Below are 27566 nucleotides of genomic sequence, written 5' to 3'. Positions count from 1 at the left end.
CCTCCCTCTCACTCATGGGTGCACATGAATGCACTCTCTAATAAATAAATAAGTATTTTTTAAAAAAAACCTCAGCTGTGAAATAGGTAGAACAATACTTAATTTTATTTACAGTACTATTAGGATTAATTATGAAGTGATTTCCAAAGTACTATAAATAGATGAGCTGCTTCATCATCATAATATAAAAAAGGACATGCTAGAAACCACTCATCTGCTTATGAATTTCAAAATAAAACAGTCACACAGAATCAAATGCAATTTTCTCAATAGGAAGCTATAGTTTAAGATTCTAGGGTTGCCGCACAATCCCCACTTTGGTGAGGAAGGATAAGGTGATCATTTCAAAGTGAAGAAATGTACTTTCTTTTCATGTATTTTTTGAATGGCTCCAAACAATATGGCAAAGTCCATGTGTCTTGTCATTATGGATAGTTAAGGATCCTCAGCTGCCCATCTCACAGCAACAATTAGGAGAAAGCAGAGGAGCTCTTTGAATAGAAACTTTAGGCCTACCATAAGCCTAAAAGAACCAATAGCAAATAGCAATGAGATCTGTAGACCAAAAGGCTGTCTTAACTTATCTATAGAACAAAAAGGAGGAGGTAAAATGTCCACATTGATAAAGGCAGTCATTATCAAGACTTTGATGGTTCTAAAACAGCTGGAATAATTCAGGACCTAGAAACAAATTAGACTCCTTTTTTTTTTTTTTTTAAAGATTTTATTTATTTACTTGACAGAGTTCACGAGTAGGCAGAGATCCCAGGACCCTGGGATCATGACCTGAGCCGAAGGCAGAGGCTTTAACCCACTGAGCCACCCAGGTGCACCGAAACTCCTTTTAAAAAAAAAAAACAAACTTGTTTTTAAATCCCCTCCGTGGGGGTTGGGTCGATGTGTGGTGGGAGTTAAAACTCCAGCTGAGAAGCTATTATCAGATCAAAATGATTTTTCTATAACAACATTAAGACATTATTTGCCCTTTTCACTGTGCTGACATTTACACTAAGGATACAAAAGGTATTATGCGTAAAACTACTGGTGCCTTAATAAGAATCACGGCAGTACCATCAAAGGATACTAGTACTCACTGTATATTCTTCCCTATCATGCACTCACAGTTTAAAACAAAACAGTTTCATTTAAGAATGATCTTGATGGGGTCACCTGGGTCCCTCAGTTGGTTAAGTGTCTGCCTTGGGCTCAGGTCATTATCACAGGGTCCTGGGATTGAGCCCCACTTCGGGCTCCCTGCTCAGTGGGAGTCTGCTTCCCTCTCCCTCTGCCCCTACCCCCTGCTCATGCTCGTTCTCTGTCTCTCTCACTTTCTCTCTCTCTCTCTCTCCCTCAAATACATAAATAAAATCTTTAAAAAAAAAAAAGAATAACCTTGGTGAAGCAGTAAAATATTATTCATTTCATTAAATCTCAATCCTTGGCTATAAGTCTTTTAAATATTTGTGTGACATAGGAGGTACACATAAAGCACTTCTGCTGCATCCCAAAGCATGATGGTTGTCTCCAAGAAAAAAGCACTTGTGGGATATCTGGGTGCCTCAGTCACTGAGCATTTGCCTTCGGCTCAGTTCATGATCCCAGGACCCTGAATCGAGCCCTGAATCGGGCGCCTTGCTCAGTGGGAAGCTTGCTTCTCCCTCTCTCACTCCCCCTACTTGTGTTCCCCCTCTTCCTGTGTCTCTCTCTGTCAAATAAAAAATAGAATCTTTTAGAAAGAAAGGGAGGAAGGAAGGAAGGAAGGAAGGAAGGAAGGAAGGAAGAAGCACTTGTGCATCTATTGTGAGATGAAAAAGCCACTTTTTCATGGAATGCTATTTTTACTCAAAAGAACAACTGATGTGCAAATTATGGTTTAAGACTTGAAAATGAACAAGGTGAGCCTGTCACTTCAGAGAAAATAACTAGCATTTATTGCCAGTGATAAAATTTGACCATCCAAAAGATCTTGGAATTTTGGGAAACCATACCACTCGCACGAGTTTGACAGCTTCCTAACACTTTCCTGCAACTCAGCAGGGAGTCTGCTTGAGATTCTCTCCCTCTGTCCCTCCCCCAACTCACAGGCACACTCACTCTTGCTCTATCTCAAGAATGAATAAATAAATCTTAAAAAAAAAAAAAAAAGATCATGCGGACTGTTCACAAACATGTAAGAAAATGCATTCACATTTGGAAAATATGCATAGCACAATGAACCCTTATTTTCCAAGTCCTAATGAAATACATGGTATTAGATAATCATGCATGGGTAAAAGATTCAGTGGGTTAAGCCTCTGCCTTCGGCTCGGGTCATGATCCCAGGGTCCTAGGATGGAGCCCCGTGTCGGGCTCTCTGCTCAGCGGGGAGCCTGCTTCCCCCCCCCACCCCGCCTGCCTCTCTGCCTACTTGTGATCTCTGTCTGTCAAATAAATAAATAAAATCTTAAAAAAAAAAAGTGTAAGTCAGACCACTCAATTCTGATGTCAAAAAGTAAGAAAAACCTACTGACATAGTTTCAGATTCTGCACTGCAACTAATATTTAAGAAACTCCTACTTGCTGGACTTTTAGTATAATAGTTAAGAAAAGTATCCACAATTGTCTGTACAGGCTATTAAAATACTCTTCTTTCCAAGCTTATCTATCTATGGGGCTTAAGTAATACTTATCTTACTCAGAGAACTTAAAGGAACTTAAGTTATCTCCAGAGATAAACCTCACATCAACCCTGCCTACAAGCAGGGGCATACAGGAACAAAGACTGATTCAATTTGGATGAAAATTTAATTAGGTAACCCTGGTTACAAAAAGCATCTTTGTTCATTTTTCCCAAACCATTTGATACTCTCTTTATAAATACTGGGATTAGCTAACATATTAGCCTAGATTTGATTTGATGCAATATAACATATTCCTCTAACCTGACCTTTGGAAGCCAGATGACTCTTATTGCCAAAATTCATGTTGGTCTCTTTTTCAACAAGCAGCTCCAAAAACTACATTTCTTCTATGACGTTCTCTTAGGTTTATCAATTTCTACAAGCATTCCTCACTTACTCTTTACTTCTTTACCACGTAAAATATTTCATAGCTATTATTCTCATAAAATTTCAGAAATATTGAATGTCTGCCAGTCTGTAAGCCCCATAAGGTAAGATTTGGCTAACTCACTGAAGAGTACCTTGCTAAAAACTGTTTGTAAAGACTTTCAAGTGAAAGGATGGAAGGGAATACTTTTCAAAAAGGCACTAAAGTCTAAGGGGAAGAAAATGCTTTGCTCATGTAATAATAAACTCCTGTATCATGAAGATCAGATGTGCCATCTTAACCTGTGTTAAGCAGCTGGGTCAACTGCTTCCTGCTCGGTTGCAAAATTTCTTTGGCTCAACAATCTAAAAACTTAGCTCCAATGACCATGCCACCACCCGGCAGACTTTTGGAAGCCAAGGTTTTCAAGATCATTCTTTGTCCCTTGAAGATGAGAGCAGCCAAATCCCAGAGGGCTTAAAATAAGCCTAGTGAGTCCAGGTATCAAACAGGAGAAAACTTCTCCTTCCATCCCCCTTACTTCTCTCCCTTCCTTTTCTTAATCTCCTTCACCCTATCACCACTTCAGTTCTCTTCCTTTTCAGTTTTGTGACATTTTTATCTTTGAATATCAAATTCTTATGCAGTATTTTTAGTATTTTTAGACATCGTGAGGATGTTTGAGAAGACAACAGCAAAAAGCTAGCCTAATCTGCAATGTACTTTGGCAGATCATCAGTCTCCAAAGAATCATCTCAGAGAAAATAAAGTAGGTCAACAGTTAAATTAATCCCCACGCCCTCCACAAAGTGAAGAACATTATATTGTTAAAAACATCAGCTTTGAAGTCACACAGACCCGGGGATGCATACCAGCTCTGCCAGTATGTGTAACCTGGAGTGAAGTTTGTAACCTGAGGATCAGTGTACTCATTTTTTTTTTTAAGATTTTATTTATTTATTTGAGAGAGAGAGAGAGAGAGAGCATAAGCCAGGGGGAGAGGCAGAAGCAAACTCCCCACTGAGCAGGGAGCCCAATGCAGGGCTCGATTCCAGGACCCTGGGATCTTGAGCTGAGCTAAAGGCAGATGCTTAACCAACTGAGCCACCCAGGCGCCCTCACTGTCCCCAACTACGGCATGAAAATACCACCTACCTCATAGGATTCTGTGAGGATTCAAGGAGCTAAACCCTGGCATTGTTGTTTTTAAGCCACCAGTTTAACAAATAGCAAGCAACTTCCCCAGGAAAAAGCACAAAATGTACTAAGTCTTCACCCACCACTGCTCTCCCCCACCTCCTGGATCTTATAGGAGGAAGGCAGTTTGGTTTAAAAATGTCTTTGAACTATCAAGATTTTAGAGCTTGTTTATTAAGTGATTTCAAAAAATTCCTTCTCTAGTGTCCAGGATTCTGCCCATTAGGTTTAGGAATCTAAACCTGAATTTAGGTTCCTAAATTCAGGAGCTGTGTGAATAAATAGTGTGTATCATGGTTCAACTAAAAGAGAATCATCCTCGGATACAATCAACAGAGTTGTGCTCATGAAAGATCTTGGACTGACCATTCTCCATTCTTTTTGTTTCTGTCCCCAGAAGAAGGAATATGACTAAAGCCATGAAGGAGAGACAAATAGTCACTGAAAACCTTCTCGAGTGAATAATGACTAAATTTAGATGCCCTTCTGCCCACTCCATCTGCAGCTGGTGCTGCTGACTCATTCACGATGAAGCGTGTTGGATGAGCAGATTTGTCCGTCTATCAAACCTTGTCCAGGGGCACGGACTCCAACATGATGTCCTCTACATAGCGCCATAATGAACCTTCCAGATAGATGAGTCTTTCCTTTCCTTGAATAAGCAAAGGATGGTAAAGACATTTCTGATGTTACTTATGACATCAGTGGGAATCTTCTTTGCCATTTAACCCTATTCCTTCCGCTGTGGCTTATGTCATTTCCTTCTGCTTTTCATTCCTAAGGGCACACAGAACATTACTAAAATAACAAGTAGTCCTAAGCTCCTTAATGAAAGGAGATATTATTTAATTACTGGTCCAGAGAAATATTGGGAAAATTGCCAGGTAATAATTTAAAGCTTCCTAAAATCAGCATGTCACATTTCCTTGGCAGTGATAAGTTATCTCCAAGGAAAAACACTTGATTTTACCAATAAAATGATAAAAGAGCACTCTGATCTCTCTGCTGTACCTAATACTGCTCTCTCTATATCAAAGACAAAAGTGGCTGATGGCTGATCAGTGCCAGAGTTAAATCTGGGAGTGCAGAGAAAGCCTTACAAAACAAAGCCTCCTCCATTCCCAAAATAGCCTGCAACTGTCGCCACCACCAAGTGCCGCTGGCTCAAAGAGCTGACCTTGCTCTCGTGTCTCAGAATACTGCTAAAACTACCTGCCTTAGCCCCAGAACAACTCTCTTCCCCACAAAACCCAGCTCCAGATGCCAGGCCAGATGACACTTAGAAGCTGGGCTTTACGCAGCATACCACCTGTGTGTTTGGACATTTCAGCTCACATTGCTTGATTTCAACAAATCATGCTGACAAACATGTTGGGAGATGATGACGTTTGTAATATACCCCCATTCCATCCATTTCACTATTTTGTCCTTCAGCCTCCCAAAATTTATATAATTCAATAATAATAATAATAATAATTTACATATAAGGTATATAATTCAAAATTTATATAACCCCCCCAAATTATATAATTTCAACTTTATGCTGGAAACTCTAAATGCTTGGAGATAAGACAAAGAGCACAATTTCTTTCACACAAACATTAATCAGGCAAGCAGTGCATTTCTGAATCACCTATATGAATATCTCAAGTCATTCCTACCTAAAGCTAGAATATAAATTCCACAAGGGCTACTTGTCCACTGATGTATCCCAAACACCCAGAGCAGCACTTGGCACAGAAGAGGCCCTCATTAGATATTTGTTAAGTGGAAGAATAAATGCCCAAATGTATAGAGAGTCACATTTTCTGTTCATTCAGCTGATTCTCAGATATCTAGAATCACCCAAAGACTTCTCTCTGGCTCCCCAAGGTGATTCCATCAAAATCATACAGCACATCCATGCATGGACTAGGGCCAGGTCAAGGATGTTGTACATTGCTACCTACCACCCATTTTGTATTGTCCACGTGTCTCCTTTTCAATGGTGCAGTGTGTTGAATGGTGGTCCCCCAAAAGACATGTCCGTGTCCTACTCCCTGAAACCTGTGAATGTACCTTACCTGGAAGAGGGGTCTCTGTAGATATAATTAAGGATGTTGAGATGACAAGATCATTTTGAATTATCAAAGTGGGCCCTGACTCCAATGACAAGTGTTATTATAAGAGATAGACAGGGGGTGCCTGGGTGGTAGCGCTGGTTAAGCGTCTGACTCTTGGTCTTGGCTTAGGTTGTGATCTCAGGTTGTGGTACTGAGCCCCGCGTGGAGTGTGCTCAAGGATTCTCTCCCTTTCCCTCTGCCCCTCCCCCTGCTCTCTCTCTCACACACACACACACACACACACACACTCTCTCTCTCTCTCTCTCTCTCTCTCAAAGCAAATAAATCTTTAAAAAAGAGAGAAAGAGAGAGGGGCAGGGGGAGATCTGAAACAGACCGAAGAGGAGGAGGCAATGTGACCCCAGAGGCAGAGACTGAGCTGATACAGCCACAAGCCAAGGCACACTGACGGTCACCAGAAGCTGAAGAGGCAAAGAACAAACATTCCCCTGCAGCCTATAGGAGTGCGGCCTTATCAACCCAGGGGCTTCAGGCTTCTAGCCTTCAGGTAATACAACCTAGCCTGTGCAATAATAAATTTCTGTTGTTTTAAGCCACCATGTTTCTGGTAATTTGTTACTGAACCCATAGAAAACGCAGCTGGCAGAAAACAGGAAAGCAGACCCTGAAGAGTCTACCACATCCTTATTCCTTGGTATTCATGAAAATCACAGCAGTGAGTCATCCTTTGCCAGATCTAAAATGGTCAACACATTAATTATACCACTTTTTGAAAGATGACTACGTTTAACAGAAAATTTTCGGAGGCTTTTTTTTTTAGTCGTTAGCCCTAATAGCAAATGCCTTGAAAGACCTGCCCATGGTTCTCCCACTAGGTTATTTTGCTGGAAGTCCTCTGGCTGAGGACTGAAGCTGAAAGTAGGGGGCAGGACTGATTGAGGAGTTTGCTGTGAAACCCAACATTTCAAAGCTCAAAGTCCCCCCTGCTCGAACGAGGAGGCCTCAGGACAGAACAAGAATGTACGCCAGCACATTAAATGTGATAAAGGAATCAGTAAATTTGGAAATCTTCCCCATCAGCAGATTATCACTACAAGTAGGCTTGAACATATTGGTAGTTAAGATTGACTGATCCAACGTCTGAGTCACTCCTTCCAAGCACCCGTCTCCCTACTGCAATCATGATAGAGTAGAACTACTACTCGAGTGAAAAAATCAGAATAGCATTCTGCTCCAACATGACAGGTGACTCCAGCAACTGTCAGCCCTGGGTGAAAGACTCACAACCCCACTGGCATAGACAGTTTGGCTCCCAGATGGTGAGAACTATATCTGATTATGTACTCAGTGATCAGACAGGCTCTGGACACTGATTTGTTGTAGCCTTTTGGGAGAGATAGCCAAGAGATACAGCAGGAGCAAAGAATTTTCCATGGACTGTCACACTGACTAAGATTTTATTCTCAGTAAACTGGCATATAAACCGCAAGACTGTAAACATTTATAATTTGGGACCAGAAAACACCTCCTTCAGTTAAGAGCAAGTATCAGACTAAGGGTTGAGAATATTTAGATATCAAAAATATGTTCATTCTGGATTCTACTAAGGCCTCCTTTAAATGCCCCAAGCCCAAACCCTTTAAATAATGTTTCCTTCAGTCTTCTCCATTCCCCATGCATTTATCCGCTTAAATGAAGAAAAGCCTATTAAATTGTCTTACAGGTATTACTTTGGCAACTTTTGTGCCATACAAGGCTACACACATTTGACCTGCCTGTTGTTAGATCCAGACAGCTTTTTAGAAAGTTGAGAAGAAGAAAGAATAAAGGGCCCATCTTTTTAAAGCTCATGGTTATTCTTCAAACAGAACTTTTACAGTTCCAGTGTCCAAATCTCTGACTCACAATTCACTGATAATCCTGACTTTGAGGACCAATACAGGAAGCCCTAGTAATAATGTAAAAATCCCAAGTATGAATTCCTCTCAGGTCAGAAGACTATACACAGCCGAGTTACTCGGACACTTGTATAGAAATAAGAAAGCCCTTCTTGAAGTTATTTCCTTACAAACTCTGCACATAAGAGCTGAAGCACACTAATGGGATGATTCATCTTTACAGACTTGAGCAAAAGAGCAGACCTGATTCATCTTTACACACTTGGGAAAAGTGTGTTACAATAAAGATGCAAACGAAGGAAAGAACATGGTAGCTAGCACAATAAGCACTAGGATCTTTCAAGTTGCACATGGAGAAACTAGTCCCGAGAAAGTTAAATGACTTACTTAAGGTCACAGATGCAGTTCACCTAAATGCTTCTACCTACCAATTTAGAGTTATCCAAAATAGAGTTCATGGTCTAGTCTCCAGATACCACTTGGCTCATGGGACATTTTTAATACCTGATACTATCTTCCTAAAAATAACTTTGCTTTAGCATATATAGGGTAAACTGATATTAGTCAACTCAAATAATTTCATATGAGGAATGTGGCCAATTGGTTGATTTGAGTTGGTCACTCCTGGCTAGACGACATGCAAAACACTAAAGTGCTTTGGTTACCACTCTGTTTATTAGCATGAGTCTGGATTAGAAACCTCCCTCATATCTTGGCTACCTGTCTTAACCACAGCCCCCCAAAGGTCTACATGCTGCCAACTTGGCATGTAGAGTAAATTGCTGTCCCAGGGAGAGGGATTTTTCTACTTAACTCCAGATCACTCCGTGCCCATAAACAAGTGTTTCATAAGCTGCAAGAGTACGGCCTGAAAGCTATGGCATGGGCAAGGATCCATGGCTGTCAAGTAAGCCTTGTGAAAAGAAGGAAGGCAATTCTGGGATCTGAGTTGGGTAAGGAGTAAAAGCCACAAAAAATTACAGGAAGACTGAATTCTCAGAAAGTATATATCAGTACAGCAAATTTTATCCCTAAAAGGAGATATTAAAACAAGAGGTAACTCTTTTGCCAGCACATTTTCATCAAGAGTTTTATACGGGCAAAACTAGTCATATGTTAGACCATACCACTTACTGCATGTCTCCCCACATGTAGGGTCCTCTGCGATAGAGAATACTAAAGAAAACCCCCACCCAGAACAGTATACTGGTTAAGAGTACAGACTATGGAATAAGACTTCGTGGGTTCAAATCCCAGGTCTACTAAACTTTGTGTTCTTAAAACAAGTTATTCTGTATGTTCCAGTTTCCTCACCTATAAAATTATCACACTAATTATGGTACCTACTTCATGGGGTTACAGATGAGCTAACGTACATAAAAATACTTAATGTCCAGCATATAGTTAAATGCTACACGTTGACTGCTGCTAGTATTATTATTACTAACTAATGCTTCCCTCCCTCATCTCTAAGAGTTAGCAAGAACATTCCTTTCCACACCAGAAAGGGCAAAAATTTATATATACTTAAACATAAATATAGCATAAACTCTCTGTAAGTTCTAGTAGATGCCAACAGACCACAGTCAGGTTCTATGAACAAGAGAAGGAAGTAAATTAGAAGAATCAGAGGAAAGGGAAGACAATTAAGCCAGGAGTTGACGAATGACTTTCCTTCAGCTGGCAAAGGAAGTTCAGGGGCTGCATGCTGGGTTTTGCCATAACCAAAACTCATTTGAGTCCCTGGCTACAGAGGGGTCCATCAAGTCTATTGTTAGAACAGGCAGAAAATCTGAGAACACAGATTTAAGTTCCGGATCTGACACTGACTCACATTACCAAAGAACAGATTAAGAATTTATCTTAGTAATACATTCCTTGATTGTAAAGTGCCTTTCCATTTATTCATGTGACAAACATTTACTGAGGCCTATACTCTGCCAGACATGATCCTAAGGGGGAGATGCAGGAATCAAAAATGAATAAGACTTTACTGTTTAGTCGTAGAAAGAGATATGCAAATGATACACGCAACAGAAATCATACTCTAATATAAAATGAGTGATATGTATAAAGTATTAAAATACAGAATAAGAAGTCACTAACTTTGTCTGGGGGTAACAGGGAACACTTTACAGAATGGATATTATTCTCCTGAGTTATAAAGAAGGAGTTAGCCAGTTTAAAAAGCAGGGATGAAAATAGAAATAAAAATAAAAATAAAATAAAATGAAGTGAAACGCAGGAATGAAGAACATCAGAGGCAAAGAGAACAATAATACAAAGGTCTGGAGAAAAGAAAAAAAAAAGTCTTTTGGAATGGTGAGAAGTTTGGCGTGTTTGTACTCAGATGGTGGGGGCACACATGAAAATCTGAACAGGGCTTCATCTGCCATACTGAAGAATCTGAATTTTACCCTACAGGTTCATGGGAAATGGAAGGAAAAGAGGCTGGTAGGATAGGTTGGCAGCAATAAAGGTCCATGTAGCTCATGATAAAGAGTTTAACCTTTATCCTGAAGGCAACAGGGAGGTACTGTCTTTTAAACCAGGGAGTGATATTACCAGAATTGTATCTTAAGAATGGTAAGTGTAGTGGGAATGTGAAGATTGAACTGCTTCCAGGAAAAACTCACAACAGAGAGACAACCACTGAGAAATAATCAAGGCTAGAGAGGACGAGGTCTTGAAGTAGATACTGGCAGTGAAGACGTGAAGGGGAAGGATTTGAGAAGCATCCCCGGGGTAGAACAGACAGCACAGCTGATCAGAATGCCCATGGTGAAAAAGGCTAACACAGAGACTGTTAAGAGCTTAGGACCCTGGGTAGACTGGGACACCACGGAGCCAGAACAGGGAATATAAGGAAGTCTTAGAAGTCTTTTCTGTTGCTGATTCCCACCGAGTGCTAATTTCTGTTAAAGCCTAAGTGACTTATATCCAGGAACTACCTCTGAGCAGCAAACTAGCATGTACTACTCGCTGCCCTTTCCCTATTAAATAATCCTAAAGTGAGCTCAGGGAAATCGATGCCAACCAGCCCAATCTCCCAGCTGTTCCCAGCCCCACAGCAAAGCCCTGGTTGGGTCAGTGTCATAAATACGGCGGCCTGGCCCTGGCAAAGCATTATTGTACAACAGCCCACAGAACAGGGGAACTGAGGTTATGGCAGAAGGTCTCCACTACTGCTGAGATCTCTTCAAAGTCACATGTTAGTGATAACAATGGTGACTTTACAACTCAAATGGATACCTCCAATTTTTCCTCTAAAATTGAAATCTTTGGGGTAGAAAAATGTTGGTAAATTAAAAGCATTTCATTTGGCCTATGTGACATTTTTCGCGTTAAAAAATTCTACATTCGAGATTTTTTTTAAATTAGAATATCCGGCAATGCAAAGGAACATTAGTCCGAGTTGAATGGCAGCTGCTTTCTCTACACAGAGAATGATACCTGGTGGCCCACGCCCCACCATTCTCTACTATCTTATACTTAGCCTATTTTATTAAGTTACACTACCTGCCTACCCTTTTTAGACATTTCCCCCAAATATTTTATTATGAAAATGTTCAGACATAGAAAAGTTTAAAGAATTTCACAGTGAATATCCATTTACCTTCACATGACCTGTAGTCCGCCATTAACACTGCGCTGCACTTAATCTATCACATGCCCATCCCTTCACTCATTCATCTCATTGCAGACATTCATCATAATTTCCCCAAACATGTCACATGCACATTTTTAGCAAAAGTTCAGGGGCTCCTGGGTGGCTCAGTGGTTTAAGCCTCTGCCTTCGGCTCAGGTCATGATCTCGGGGTCCTGGGATACAGCCCTGCATGGAGCTCTCTGCTCGGCGGGGAGCCTGCTTCCCGCTCCCCCCACCCCCATCTCTGCCTGCCTCTCTACCTACTTGTGATCTCTGTCTGCCAAATAAATAAATAAAATCTTAAAAAAAAAAAGAGTTCAAAACTTGTTTAGAGTATTATTTTTCTTTTGAAGTTAAATTTACATATAGTGAAAAGCACAGATCTTCAGTACACATTTACTGAGTTTTGACAAACGTATACCCTTATAATAATCCATCACTTTAGGCATTTCAGCATCCCTGAGGTGTCTGACCCCTGGGACAGAGGAAATGTTTTCCTACATTGCTCTGACCTCAGCACTGTCAGTGGCTAAGAAAAGGCTGACCGTCAGTGGAAATGTAGTTGACCTCTCTTAAGGTACCATCTTGTTTCTGATGGGCCTTAACAGACCAAATCTGGGTATAATCGATTTTGCTAGTAATATGAATTTACCACTTGGGCTGAAAGAGCAGACCGCAGTGGTTAAGGCTTTGGAAATCTGAATGACTTGTTTTTTCCTGAAAGCATCAAGCTTAATAATATAAGAAATGTGGCTTATAGTTCAATCCTCAGACTGCTATGGCCTAGAGGTAGGAGAGTGCAATGAATAATAAAAAGCAATAGATAACACAAACACCCCTTGTGGTCACATGTAAGAGTTAGACTTCACTCTCCCTGACTAGCTTGGTGGTAGTGCCAAGATAACCAGGGAAATTCCTTTACTTAAGAGGCAGCATTCCTAAGCTCAGAAAAGATCTGGTATAGCAAAAAAGTAGAAATCTCACGCTCCACAGGCAGAATAATGGACAAGGGAAAACCTAAAAAAAAAAAAAAAAAGATTCAAAATTTACTATTAAATCAAAGACTTTCCACATAGCCCACCAATGCAATGGCATCCTTCATGGAAATGAAAATGAGAAATGCCCCGTCTCCTTTGACCATAAGTGCTTACTTATCTGAAATCAGATACAAGCCTCCTGGAGCACTTCACTGGTAGTGTGCTCCCAATAGGTCGAACTTTGCCAAGACAGAGAATCTCAGACACTGTTGCAGAGGTTCTGAAGGTTAAGGAAAGAGTGTTGTTACCTTGCTCTTTCAATCTATCCCAACTGTCTGATTTATGGAGTGGCCCTGAGCCCAAGCTCTGAGCAACTGTGTATCTAAGACAGAGGTAGAGGGCAAATTTTAGAACACAGTGCAGGATATTACGAGACACTGTATAGGAAAAAGAGTCCAACTTCAATGTCACAGCCCATCCCAATCTTCCCACAATTAGGTTTCCTAGCTGTAAGACAGAAAGTACCAAACTTAACCTTCCTTTCATTTCAGGGCTGATGTGAGGACACATAAGATAACAAATATGAAAACAGATTTTTAAAAAGATAAGTAGTGGGGCGCCTGGGTGGCTCAATGGGTTAAAGCCTCTGCCTTCGGCTCAGGTCATGATCCCAGAGTCCTGGGATCGAGCCCCGCATCGGGCTCTCTGCTTAGCAGGGAGCCTGCTTCCCTCTCTCTCTCTGCCTGCCTGTCTGCCTACCTGTATCTCTGTCTGTCAAATAAATAAAATCTTAAAAAAAAAAAGAAAAGATAAGTAGTACATAAAGCCAACTATTGCTATTAACACACACTCTGTGTTATTTTAGCCGACAAAATATACGATGAGGCAATCTAGTGAATTGTTTTAGAGCAAGGGTCGGCAAACTTTCTCTGTAAAAGTCAGACCATAAGTATTTTAGGCTTTGCAAATCATATAGTCTCTTGCAGATCCTCAACTCTGCCAATTGCAGTGTGAAAGCAGCCATCACAATCCTAAACCAATGAGTGTAGCTGTGTTTCAAGAAAATTTTATGGATACTGAAATGTTAATTTCATATATGTCTCACATGTCACAAAATACTATTCTTCTTTTGCTTTTTGCAACTAATTAAAAATGCAAAAACCATTTTTAGCTTGTAGGCTGTACAAAACCAGGCAGTGTGCTGGATCTGGCTTGTGGGCTATAGTTTGCTGACACCCAATTTAGAGCACCGGCCAAAAAATGTGAGTTCAAATGCTACCTGTGAAATTGAATGGCTATAAGACCATAGGTAAGTTACTTAATTTCTCTCTGCCTCAGTTACCCCATCTTTAAAATGGGACTAACAATTAATAGTTTTCTTAGAGTGTCTTGTAAGGACTACATTACTTACTATCTTACATGTTAAGTATGTGACTGGCACAATGTGACTGCTCATACATATTGCTACTAGCTGTCACAGACCATTCCCGTGACAATTCTCCAAATGTACCATACATTAATATGCCTCTGAACATTTATACATGCCATCTCCTCAGCCCAGAATATACTTCTCTGCTTGGAGATTCTCTGTGGTCTCAAAGACTTAGTTGACTTAGACTAAAAACCTGCCTTGACTGTCCGTCCCACCCTAGCAGAGTTAGTCACCACCACCTGTGTTCCTGAGGGCCTATTATAGTGCATTGCATTCTACTGTACTTATCTTTGTCAACTTACCAACCAGACTATGAACTCTTTCTATGCAGACTATGAATTACTAATTGTATCCCTAGGGCCCAGAATAGTGCTAAACAAAGAGAAAGCATTCAATATTTATTTGCTTAATGGTATTATTAACAATACAGAACAGAACCCAACATATTAAGTGTAACTAGGATAGAAATCTCCTATATGAGATTATGACAAACCTATGACTATAACTAACTATGAAAATAATTTCAAATATCCTATTTTTAACATAATCAGGTTACTATTCATTCCTGTGCATACCCAGTGAGAAACCAATTCGTCCTGGCACTGTTAGCTGGTAGCAGACATCTCAGAATCCACACAATGAAAATCACAATACTAGCTTTTAGTGATACAAAAATCCATCTCCCACCTCAATGAATACAAAATAATCAGTGTTTGGTAGTGGGTGAAGGAGGGGAACTAAACAGTGAAATTTGAAATTTACACCAATATAACACTGCACATGGCAAGAAGTATGAATAAGAGCCCTTTTCTGATCCTGCCCTTAAATTCTGAAGGAAATAGTCAACGATCAAAAGGCTTCACCAAGGCCACTGAAAGAGGTATGTTTTCTCAGCTGGTTAGGATCCTCACTGAAACAGAGTTACTTGGGCAACCCAAGGCACCAACCTTCCCACTCTCAGCCTGCCAGGGGTGTTCTGGCTCTCTGTTTAGACCTCTGCCAGGCAAGCTATGATCCTGTGCCCAGTTGATTCTGCGCCAGACACAACATTCCCTCTGACAGAAGACTCCTTGTGACTGGTAATATTGGGCTAACCAGTATACCTGGCACACAACCTCTTAAAAATCAAAGCTAGTTTAGAAGAACAGGTTAGAAGGGGAAGGGACTTCAAAGTAACGAGTGAACATTTCCTGAAAGATAGTTTAATGTCATCAGAATCAGTCAAATGCTATAACAACCATGAAGAGGGTCCAGTGAGGACTGAGATCACAGCCTACCAGGTGACACTAACATGACATCACATGAATTAGAAACTTCATTATCTACTTTGTCACATTTGTAAAATCCCAGCTGGTTGCTGTGGAAATGACATCATAATTGGTCTTCCCTTAGGTTTCTGTTTTTGCTTTTTGGGATGGGGTGTGTGTGTGTGTGTGTGTGTGTGTGTGTGTGTTGCACTGGCTGAGAAGTCTCGGTTTCTCCAGAAGTCTCTTTCCCTCTTTTAGGTCATGAGATCACACACTATGACAATCTGCCGAATTTAAGGAACAGAAAATTCAACATATAAATGATATTTGTATTAGGGAGATGTTGAATTTTTGTCTTTATGATTGTAGTTATTCTATTACTATCATCCTCATCCTCACCATTATCATTTCCTTCAGTGCCTAGAAATGGCTTCATGTACAGCATCTGAACACTGCTGAATCTGGACACTCTCATGATTGCTAATTCATTACATAATTCTAGATACATCATGTCAACAACTTTTTTATTCCAATACTATAATAAAGCTGAGCAGTAGGATTAAGTTTCATTTTATTTTAGTGTCAGATTAATTGCAATGAAATAATAAAATATAAGCAAATTATAATGCCATTCTTTCTTCCATACTCAAATTTTAAATATATACCCATGGGTCTTCCCTAAAGTTCTCCAAGGAAGGGAAAGATTGTGAATAATGATAATAATCTCGATAGCACCCAATGTTTTTTGAGGACTATTTGAAGCTGGGCAAGTGAACAAGATATGGAAAGAGAGTGGAGTGAGAAGACCTAGCACCAAGATCTGAAAATTTTTACCACTTAAAAACCATGTAGGGAAGATTGTGCAAACAAGTAAGGTGCAACAAGAGAAGAAGGGGGAAGGGCAAGAAATATTTATCATGAAAGTCTTAGGATAAAAAGGTGAAAGAGAAGGAGAGAGTAGTTTATGTTGCTGAGCCTCAAGTAAGATGAAGAATGGAAATGTCAGAATTAGCAATCTGAAGGTCACTGATGACCTTAACAAGAAGTGTTTCAACGCAGCAAAGAGACAAAGTTCAGACAGGAAGGGAATAAAGGGTGAGGGGAAAGGAAAGCATGGGTAAGTCTTGAAAAATATGGTTAAGGAAGGGAGGAAAAAGGCAGGGTGATAACTAGAGGCCAAGGTGGCCTCCCAGGGATTTTGTTATTCTAAGATGGAAGAGATCTGAGCATGTTTAATGACACTTCGTAGAGTCCAAAGAAACAGAAAAGCTTGCAGAGAGAAACTGAACGGTGTTTGGTTGGAGAAGAAGGGTTCCAAAACAAAGATGGAAGGTTTAGCATTAGATGGGAAGAACACCCCTGCCACTGCACCAGGAGGGAAGGAAAAAAGAGTGTTTCCAACTAAGGCAGAGTGGTTTATAAGTGAAAACCTTAAAGAAATTCTAATTTCTCTGATTTCTATCTTATCTGTGAAGTAGTAATAATAATCATACTACTAATGAAAGTGGTGGTAGGAGTAATAATAGTGTTTATTATATTGAATATTAATATTTAATAAAGACATTAATTATATATTGACAGACTATAGAATTATTAGAATGGTGGTTATTATGATTAACAAATATATAATAATATTAACCAGCTAATAATGTTGAGTACTATGGGTTAAGCACTGTCTTATACATTAATTTAATCCTCCTAGCAAACTTTTAAGAAGGTTTCACTTTTAAAAGGATGGGGCACCTAGGTGGCTCAGTCAGTTAGGTGTCTGTCTTTGGCTCAGGTCATGATCCCAAGGTCCTGGGATCGAACCCTGCATCAATCCGCTCCCCCTGCTTGTGCTCTCTCTCTCTCTCTCTGTCAAATAAATAAACAAAATCTTTTTAAAAAATAAATAAACAAAAGGTTAGGTAGCTTGTCCCAGGTCCCATGGCTAAAAACTAAGCCAGCATTCAAACCCAATTAGTCTGGCTCCAGAGCCTACACTATGAACTACTTTATTATACAAACTCTCAATTTAGACCCTGAGGGTCACCAGACTTTTAACAAGTCTCATGTTAAAGAACTTTTTTTGGTGCAGTGATGGAGACAATAACCAGATAAGAGATTTTGTGGAGCGATAGGAGGTAATATCATCTGCTGACAAACAGGAGGAAATAGCGTGGTCAGAAGAAGTGGAGAATGATCTTTTCCGGGAAAGAAGTAGTGAGTTGAGATGTAATGGAGTTTCCAGACAATGGGAAGATCTATTTGAATTTGGTAAAAAAATTTTGTGATTTTTTGAGTCACTTAGGTGTACCACAGAGAAATCAGAATTGGACGCATCAAGGGTTGGGACTCTGTCAGATAAGTTCAAAAATTTCAGAGAGATAAAGAAACTTAGGGGTTTAATTTAGTAATAAGGAAAGTGTGCACACAAATCTAAGCAAGATAATAAGGCAGGGGGTGCTTGGGTGACGCAATGAGTTGAGTGTCAGACTCTTGATTGTGGCTCAGGTCACGATGTCAGGGTAATAGGACTGAGCCCAGGTGGGCTCCAAGCTCAGCATGGAGCCTGGCTAAGAGTCTCTCCCTCTGCATTCCCTCCCATGCTCTCAAAATCGCTTGCTCTGTCTCTCTCTAAAATAAATAAACAAAGGGTGCCTGGGTGGCTCTGTCAGCTAAACATCTGACTCTTGGTTTCAGCTCAGGTCATGAGATCCAGCCCCTTATCAGGCTCTGCGCTTGGCATGGAGTCTGCTTGAGACTCTTTCTCTCCTGCCCAACCCCCAGCTCGTGCTCTCTCTAAATAAATACGTAGAAATAATTAAAAATTTAAAAAAATATATCTTAATAAAAAAGATAGTAAGGGAAGCTGATAAATTAGGAAGAAAGGAGACAGGGAGAAGAACTAGAGGTCCCAATAAGAATTACATGTTACTTTCAAAAAGGTAGAAGCATCTCTAGATGAAAACTATCATAGATGTAACTGTGGAAGTGGGTGACAGAGCAAGATGGAGGGATGAGTCAACCAAAAGCAGGAAGCTAAGAAACTAAGAGGCCAAAGGACTGGATGCTCCGATAGTAATGAGACCAGGGAGGTTGTGAGTTGTCTTTGAAGTATAAGAAAGAAGGTGGCCTAGCCAAATGGCATGCAAATCAAAGAAGCAGAAGGTATTTTATTGTTATAAGCGAGTATGGAAAGTAATGCTCAAGAAGTGATAATGGTGAACAACATGGATATTAATCCTACTTCCTGACACTGAGTTACATGAGATGTATGAGAATAAAACTACTCAAGAGGGCTTAAGTCTATGATTGTATCTGACCTAATGCTCTGGGGTTCCTAGCTGTGCCCCACCCCTCGCAAGGCTCTATCTACTACCAGGTTATACTATAGCTTTTTTCTTCAAACTGATTTAAGTAATTTTTTTAAGTAACACAAGAGTATATTTTTACTGTAAGATTTAAAAATTGAAAAGTAGCTATATACAGTTTAGTATATATCCTAAAATGTTTCAAAACTCAGAAACTTTATGATATATTTTTATATATTATTTAGAATTTTTAAAACCATAGAGACATATTATATGTATTATCTGTGCATTTTTCTTTCTATTCACAAATTTTGATAGACTTTCCATATTAGTGGAGGTCTATGAAGTTTACCTTTTGTTCATAACTGTAAAAGATTTCCATACTATGGACATATAATTTATTTAACCATTCATTCTCTTGTTTATATAAACTTAGAGGTTTTCTTTCTAATTTTTTATTAATATAAACAATGAATTAAAAAATATTTCTGGGGGCACCTGGGTGGTTCAGTCGGTTAAGCATCTGCCTTTGGCTCAGGTCATGATCCCAGGGTCCTGGGATCAAGCCCTGCATCAGGCTCCCTGCTTAGCAGGGAGCCTGCTTCTCCCTCTCTCACTACTGCCCCCCCTGTTTGTCATCTCTTGCTCTGTCAAATAAATAAATACAATCTTAAAAAAAAAAAAAAAGAATATTTCTGTACAAACATCCTTCCATACATGTTCTCATATAAGAAAGAAATACAGGGGTGCCTGGGTGGCTCAGTGGTTTAAGCCTCTGCCTTCAGCTCAGGTCATGATCCCAGAGTCCTGGGATCAAGCCCCCCATAGGGCTCTCTGCTCAGCAGGGGGCCTGCTCTCCCATCCCCCGCTTCTCCATCTACTTGTGATCTCTCTCTCTCTGTCAAAGAAAGAAAGAGAGACAGACAGACAACTTGGGGTCACATAATTTGCATTTGTTTTTATAAATTCTTCCAAACTGCCTTCTGAAAAGGATTTACCCATTTACAAGACAGTGTTTAATAACAGAGTGCCCAGTTCCTCAATTCCATACCAATATCCACATTTGACAGAACGAATATAAAAATTTCTATTAAATTGATCACAGCCAGTTAGATTTATTTGTTCCTTCTCCACTCCCACTGCTTCACTTGACTAGCCTTAAAAAAAACAAAAACAAAAACAAATTTCTATTAAAGTACTGAACAAAAAGGCTCAGAGTTTCAATTTGCATTTTGCTCATTAATAATAAATTGGGCAGTTTCTCACTTCTTTTTTATTTTAACAGCTTTATTAAGATAAAATTTACATACCATACAAATTAACCCATTTAAAGTATGTAATTCATTGGTATGCCTACTTTTGTGTGTGTGTGTGTGTGTGTGTTTTGTTTTGTTTCTGTTTTTTAGTATAGCCAGAGATAAGTGAATCAAACTACTGCCACAGTCAATTTTTAGAAAACTCGATCACCTCAAATTTACTATTCAGGATTACCCTATTATCAGGTTAAATTTCTAGTGTATCTAGAAAGCAGTCTTCTCACCCAGCAGAATCTGACCTAGATGATCACAATAGTCAAATCCAAAGGGATAGGTAGAAAGGCATTGATATTTAGAGTTGGTTTTTAAACAGTGTAATCATTGACCTGTTTCCCCACCCTTGCCCCTCAAATCCCTAAAGAACTCTTTTCTACCCATCAGGGAATCATAAAAAAATTCTTGTACCACTGAAGCATTAAAAATTAAGCCAGGCTTAAAAAGCAGCCAAGGGGCGCCTGGGTGGCTCAGTGGGTTAAAGCCTCTGCCTTTGGCTCAGGTCATGATCCCAGGGTCCTCGGATCCCAGGGTCCTTGAATCGAGCTCCGCATCAGGCTCTCTGCTCAGCAGGGAGCCTGCTTCCTCCTCTCTCTCTGCCTGCTTCTCTGCCTGCTTGAGATCTCCGTCTGTCAAATAAATAAATAAAATCTTTAAAAATAAAATAAAATAAAATAAAAAGCAGCCAAATACTGCCAGCAGTTTTAAGCTGTCTTTTTTGAGATACAGCTATCCACTTATCAACTTCTGACATTAATTCAAATAAACCTTAAGTAGCAGTACACAAAACACACACCTCATTCCTTAGGCTTGTAAAGTGCCAAAGTCTCTACTTAATTAAGAATTGAACAACAATGATCCCTTTATCTTTTTGAAACCAAGTTTCACCTTTCTTGATTTGCAGTTTTTTAAAAAAACAAACAAACATCCTACATACCTAGTACTAGCCCACCCTATTTCCCAGAACACCAACTAATCTTGTTAGTATGCCAGACTGGCAGAGTTCTCCAATTTAAGACTGAATGGTAGAAATCAAGGGCTTAAAGTAATTCAATATATCTGTTTTCAAAGGCTAAGGGAAAGGCCAAGAACAAACTTACTTTTCCAGGTTAGCCTAGAGAGCACCGACAAGGCCAGAGGAAGCACCATAAGGCCTTCTGACACAAAATTAACACCTGCATGCAAACACGATCACTAGCCCTACTTTCTTAGACAACAGATTGTGTTTGGACTGCCACTTAATGTCTTCTAAAACCTTCTTTCCCCCTAACTGACTCTTATTTCATGTCTTCATTCCTTTTTTTGGCAGGGGTGGGGAGGGACAGAGGGAGTGGGAGAGAGAATCTGAAGCAGGCTCCACCCCCAGCACAAGCCCAGTGCAGAGCCTGACACAGAGCCAATGCTCGGCTTCATCTCACAACCCTGAGCTGGTGACCCCAGCCAAAATCAAGAGTCAGACACTTATGACTGAGCCACCCAGCTACCCCACATCTTCATTCCTTTTTATCAAAGAATAGGACACCATGAAAAGTTTTGTAATTCCATTCTTTCAACTGCAATTTGGCAAAATCCTTAGGCAAAGATATGCCTCAATGCGCTCTCATAAAACAGTCCTCACAGGTATATTACAAAAAGCAAGTAGCAGTAAGAAAAATGTATCACTCTTAAAAAAACAGGGGCTCCTGATGGCTCAGTCATTGGGGGTCTGCCTTTGGCTCAGGTCATGATCCCTGCATCTCATGGAAAGCCCGCTTCTCCCTCACCCGCTTCCCCTGCTTATGTTCGTGTGTTCTCTCTCTCTCTCTCTCGCTCGCTCTCGCTCTCGCTGTGTTTCTGTCAAATAAATAAATAAAATCTTTAAAAACAAACAAACAAACAAAACTTTGTCAAACAATAGCACTTACACTGATTATCAATTATTCAGTGCCTTAAATGTGCCAAAAATCAAAGAAAGTCAACAGATCATATAAATATACAGGAACCTATAATACGTACTCAGACTTACATGTACATTTCTGAAGTTAGCCATTCTTAAAGTTGCAGATCTTATCACCACAATGTTTTCCCTATTGCAAATATCCCCCTTCCCCTATAACCACACTCCCTTTCTACCCTGCAATAATCCTTTTTAATAAAGACTCTCCTTGCTGGGAGAAAAAAAAAAGTTCTTGGAATAATTGTAATTATTTAAACCATAACACTAACCAGAGGGAAAGGTGACAATTATTGTATGATTGAAATGGAAAATATATCTAAAGGATCTAAGTTTCTTTTTCTATGTGTTCAGCCAGAATTTTGCCATTAAAAAAAAAAAATCTAGGGCCACCTGGGTGGCTCAGTCACCAAGCATCTGCCTTTGGCTCAGGTCGTGATCCCAGGTTCTGGGATCAAGCCCTGAACTGGGCTTCCTGCTTGGCGGGAAGCCTGCTTCTCCCTCTCCCCCTTTCCCTGCTTGTGTTCCCTCCTCCCTAAGTCTCCTGTCAAGTAAATTTTAAAAAATCTTTTTTTTTTAAGATTTTATTTATTTGTTTGACAGACAGAGATCACAAGTAGGCAGAGAGGCAGGAAGAGAGAGAGAGAGAGAGAGAGAGAGAGAGAGAGAGGAAAGCAGCCTCCCCGCCAAGCAGAGTGCCCGATGCGGGGCTCGATACCAGGACGCTGGGATCATGACAGGAGCTGAAGGCAGATGCTTTAACCCACTGAGCCACCCAGGCGCCCCAATAAATAAAATCTTAAAAAAAAAAATCTAGGGTCTCATAGCTGGCTTAATCAGTAGAGCAAGCGAGTCTTGATCTCGGGGTTGTGAGTTCAAGCCCCACGTTGGGTGTAGAGATTACTTAAAAATAAAATCCTAAAAAAAAAAAAAAATAAAAACAAACAAAAACCCCCAGAAAAACAACAACAAAAAACCTCTACTACAACATGAAAAACTTCTACTACAGGGTTGCCTGGGTGGCTTAGTGGGTTAAGCCTCTACCTTAGGCTCAGGTCATGATCTCAGGGTCCTCGGATCCTGGGATGGAGGCCGCATTGGGCTCTCTGCTCACCGGGGAGCCTGCTTTCCCCCCTCTCTCTCTGTCTGCCTCTCTGCCTACTTGTGATCTCTCTCTCTGTCAAATAAATAAATAAAATCTTAAAAAAAAAAAGAAAAAAGAAAAACTTTTACTATAAAGAAACTGCAGAGGGAAATGGTGGGACAGAAGAGGCAGTGGAAAAAATGTATAGTGTCTAGATAATTTATAAATTAAAAAATCCAAATATGGTTTGCTTCGAGATGCAGTTGTCTGATGCTAAGGAAGGTTTTTGGTAATGGCCCTGTCCAATCTCTCCCTGATTTCATAAACTTTGTAAGATGTTAGTCATGCACCAACCTCAAATATCAAGCAATATGCTACTTGGGCCTTAATATTTTACAGCTAATCACTAAGAAATCTGTAGCAATAGTCAATAGGCATTTACGAATAGCATCACACTGTTGGCGCTGTCTGAGAATAGTAGGCAATTGATTTGAGAACATCAGTTTTGAGCTGCCAAGTCAATGACACAAAAAAATTTGACAAAATGAAAAAAAAAATCTGACAAAATGAGAATGTGGAGCTATAGGAAGTTTCACACACAGTTGGAGGCAATGCAAATTGGTACAGCCAAGAATTCAGAACAGCACTATCTGGTAAAGATGCACGAACATTTGATCTTTCATATAACCCTTAGAAAAACTGTAACACATGTACACATGGGACCAGGAACAAGCATGCTCAAGGTAGCATTATGAGTTTTTTGTTTTTATAATCTCTTCATTGAGATGTAATTTACATACCATAAAAACTTAACTCTTTTAAAGCATACAATTTGGCAGTTTTTAGTATGTTCACAGAATTGTGCAACTATCACCAGCATCTAATTTCAGGACATTTCATTACCCCAGAAAGAAACCCCATATCCACTAGTCAACACTCCCCAGTGCTCCCTCTCTTTAGCCCTTGGCACCTACTAACTTACTTTCTGTCTCTGTCTTTGCCTATTCTAGACAGTTCATACAAAGGAATCAACACATTGTCTTTTGCATCTGGTTTCTTTCACTTGGTATAATGTTCTCACGGTTCACCCACACTGTCGCATACACTGGTACTTCATTCCTTCTTATGGCCAATCATACTCCATTGTATGGATACAGCGCATTCTGTTTATCCATTCATCAGCTAGCGGACATTTGAGTTTTTTTCCAATTTTTGGTTATTAGGAATAATGCTGCTATAAACATTCACGAACCAGTTTTTGCGTGGACATACGTGGTAACTTTGCATTTAATATTTTGGGGAACTACCAAGCCTGTTTCCCAAGGTGGCTATGGCACTTTACAATCCCACAAGCAATGTATGAGGTTCCAATTTCTTCACATTGTCACAAATATTTGTTAATGTCCATCTTTTTTTTTTTTTAAGATTTTTTTTTTTTTATTTATTTGTCAGGGACAGAGGGAGAGAGCGAGCGAGCACAGGCAGACAGAGAGGCAGGCAGAGGCAGAGAGAGAAGCAGGTTCCCTGCCGAGCAAGGAGCTCGATGTGGGACTCAATCCCAGGACACTGGGATCATGACCTGAGCCGAAGGCAGCCGCTTAACCAACTGAGCCACCCAGGCGTCCCAATGTCCATCTTTTTTATTAAAACCATCCATGTGATCTCACTGATATGAGGAATTTGAGAAATAAAACACGAGCATCATAGGTGAAGGGAGAAAAAAACGAAACAAGAGAAAACCAGAGAGGGAAACAAACCGTAAGAGACTCTTAATCCCAGGAAACAAACTGAGGGTTGCTGGAGGGAAAGGGGGTGGTAGGGATGGGGTGGCTGGGGGTGGACACTGGGAGGGTATGTGCTATGGTGAATGCTCTGAATTGTGCAAGACCGATGAATCACAGACCTGTACCCCTGAAACTAATAATACATTATATGTTAATTAAAAAACAAACATCCAAGTGGGTGGGAAGTAGTATCTTTGTGGTTTTGACTCTCATTTCAACATTGTTTTAATAGCAAAACGAACATCACCATCCTAAAAACAATGTAAATCTCCATCAGCAGAAGATAATAAATTTTAGTACAATCATATACTGGGCTACCTATGATATTGTGAAAATGAGAAAGTATCCCGTGTATCAATGTAAAAATTAATAAACTAATGCTATGATAACAAATCTTACAAATATAATATTAAACTGTAAAAAGCACATAGCAAAAGAATATGTAGAATATGCCATTTACATATATTTTTTAAGATTTTATTTATTTATTCATTTATTTAACAGAGAGAGAGAGAGAGATCACAAGTAGGCAGAGAGGCAGGCAGAGAGAGAGGGTGAAGCAGGCTCCCTGCTGAGCAGAGAGCCCAATGTGGGGCTCGACCCCAGGACTCTGAGATCATAATCTGAGCTGAAGGCAGAGGCTTAACCCACTGAGCCACCCGGGTGCCCCACCATTTACATATTTTAAAAACATAAAACAACATACATTATTCAGGGATACATTCATATGAAGTAAAAATATAAAGATATGTTCAACTGTATTGCTAATAGTCTATCCCTTAAGCTAGTTGGCAGCTACACAAGTATTTGTTACATCATTCTCTGCAAGGTTTCAAAGAGTTTATTGAAAATAGTAAGTCAATGAGAGAAAAAGTCTGGCCATCACATCTAGTACTTCTGTGTGCTTTACACTGCTAGCAAGTATACAACCAAAGTTAAAGGCTGGGAAACAACTCAACAGTTAGATGGCATCTCATAAGACTTCTCAGTTTAAATCTGAATAAGGTCTATGAATTGTACCAATGTCCATTTCTTGGTTTTGATAATATACTACAGTTATGTAAGACATTACTAGTGGGAGAAAACTGGATGAAGCATTAACAGGACTTCTCTGTGTAAGTTTCTATGAATCTACAATTGTTTCAAAATAAAAGGGTAAAAAAAAAATTTCCTGGGGTCTAACATGAGCTACTGAGACAATAATTTGCCTATATCTCTCTGAGCTCTGCATGAGACTCCTTTACCCAGACATTTTCAGTTCCAGGGGTTGGCTTACAGATGTCCCACTTTCTTTGTTTCTCCTCCTGACTTGCCACTGTCCTAATAATTCTGGCCTTTAAACTACTTATTAGTCCACGAGAGGGTGAAGAGAGGCGAAATTCTAATAATTTTAATACGCTACATATTAACAGAGACCATAAGAATAGGGTTTAGAATTACTAGATTTCCTTTTCTTACGCCATTCCCAGAAACCACAGAAAACGCAATACTAACTTTCCTACCGGAAAGAAGTCTTCGAGCTGGTCCAAAAGCACAGAGCAGGATACACTGGCAGTTAGATGTAATCCCTTATTAGCTTAGGAAAAACAGTGATGGAATTCACAAGTCATAACTGAAAGTCAAGACAAGCAGTAATGTGGCTAGAGAGCATTGCTCCTTGAGTCGTGGTTGAGGCTGCAGCAGGCAGTGGAGGGATAAGAAACACATACACACTCATACGCACAACCACAACAAAGCTCACCAAAAGCACTCTAATACTCTTTAACGCAAAGCGGCAATAGTCAGATAAGCTAGATCAGGTCAGACCAAAAGATGTGTTTTCCCACCTTTTCTTAAGAGTAAGATAGGTGATCAGTAGGGATTTCTGCCCCCACTAAAGTTTAGAAGAGAAATAGTAACATTCTTACACTGAGTAATTGCAGATACCATCAGAGTCCCTTGGGGCTTTAAAAAACCTGAAAAGCATGTATGTATGTATGTATGTATATATATGCATGTGAAACTAGTGAAATCTGCATAAGGGGAATGGTATTAAGAAACAATTTATGTATATATCAATAAAACACAGCAATCTATGAATAAGATAAAGAAAGAAGAACAGTCATTAGTAAAGCAAGTTAACCTCTTTACAAATCCTAATGCTCTCAGTGCAATCCAATCACTCCCTAAATAACCATGGGAAACCCTGATAAAAGGTGAGACAGTGACTTTCAAAGACCACAGATAGTAGAGACCTTAGTCCTTCAAGTGTTGTAACAGAACATGACTCAAACATGAAGAATTCAAAAGGAATATGTGTAATCCTTTCTTTGGAGAAGTAAGAGGTCCTAAATGGGATAAACTCAAGTTCAGAGAAATAATCAGGACAAGCAGATTTCATACTGTATCAGTAACCAAAGCAGGCCTACAGCAAAGCAGAGAGAAGGTCTCTACTGACACTGTCAAGAGATGGCCAGGAAGGACAGAACCAAGGGGGAAGGCAGGTTTAAGAGCATAAATCTTCAGGGCTCTGTTGTCAGGGGATGAGGCAGGTGTATCCCCTCTCTAGAGTGGATAGAAACAAGCACCATAATCCGAAGTTCCACTTATGTTCATAGAATTTGTTTGAAATACATTTTCCTCCTTACTCACAGGTCATCATATCAAAACCATTTGATAAATCTCTCCAC

The 27566-nt window shown here is 39.9% G+C and overlaps 1 protein-coding gene across 7 annotated transcripts in view; it reads right to left on the bottom strand.

Moving 5' to 3' along the window:
* Positions 1 to 27566, bottom strand: part of PPP1R12B (protein phosphatase 1 regulatory subunit 12B) — a 211291-nt gene that overhangs the window by 157930 nt on the left and 25795 nt on the right. The window lies entirely within an intron of this gene.

This window comes from Lontra canadensis, unplaced genomic scaffold (assembly GCF_010015895.1).
Source record: "Lontra canadensis isolate GAN:19392208 unplaced genomic scaffold, GSC_riverotter_1.0 scaffold63, whole genome shotgun sequence".
In the NCBI taxonomy this organism is placed as follows: domain Eukaryota; kingdom Metazoa; phylum Chordata; class Mammalia; order Carnivora; family Mustelidae; genus Lontra; species Lontra canadensis.
Note: the sequence above shows the minus strand (reverse complement) of the source record. Positions and strands in the feature narration are given on the sequence as shown.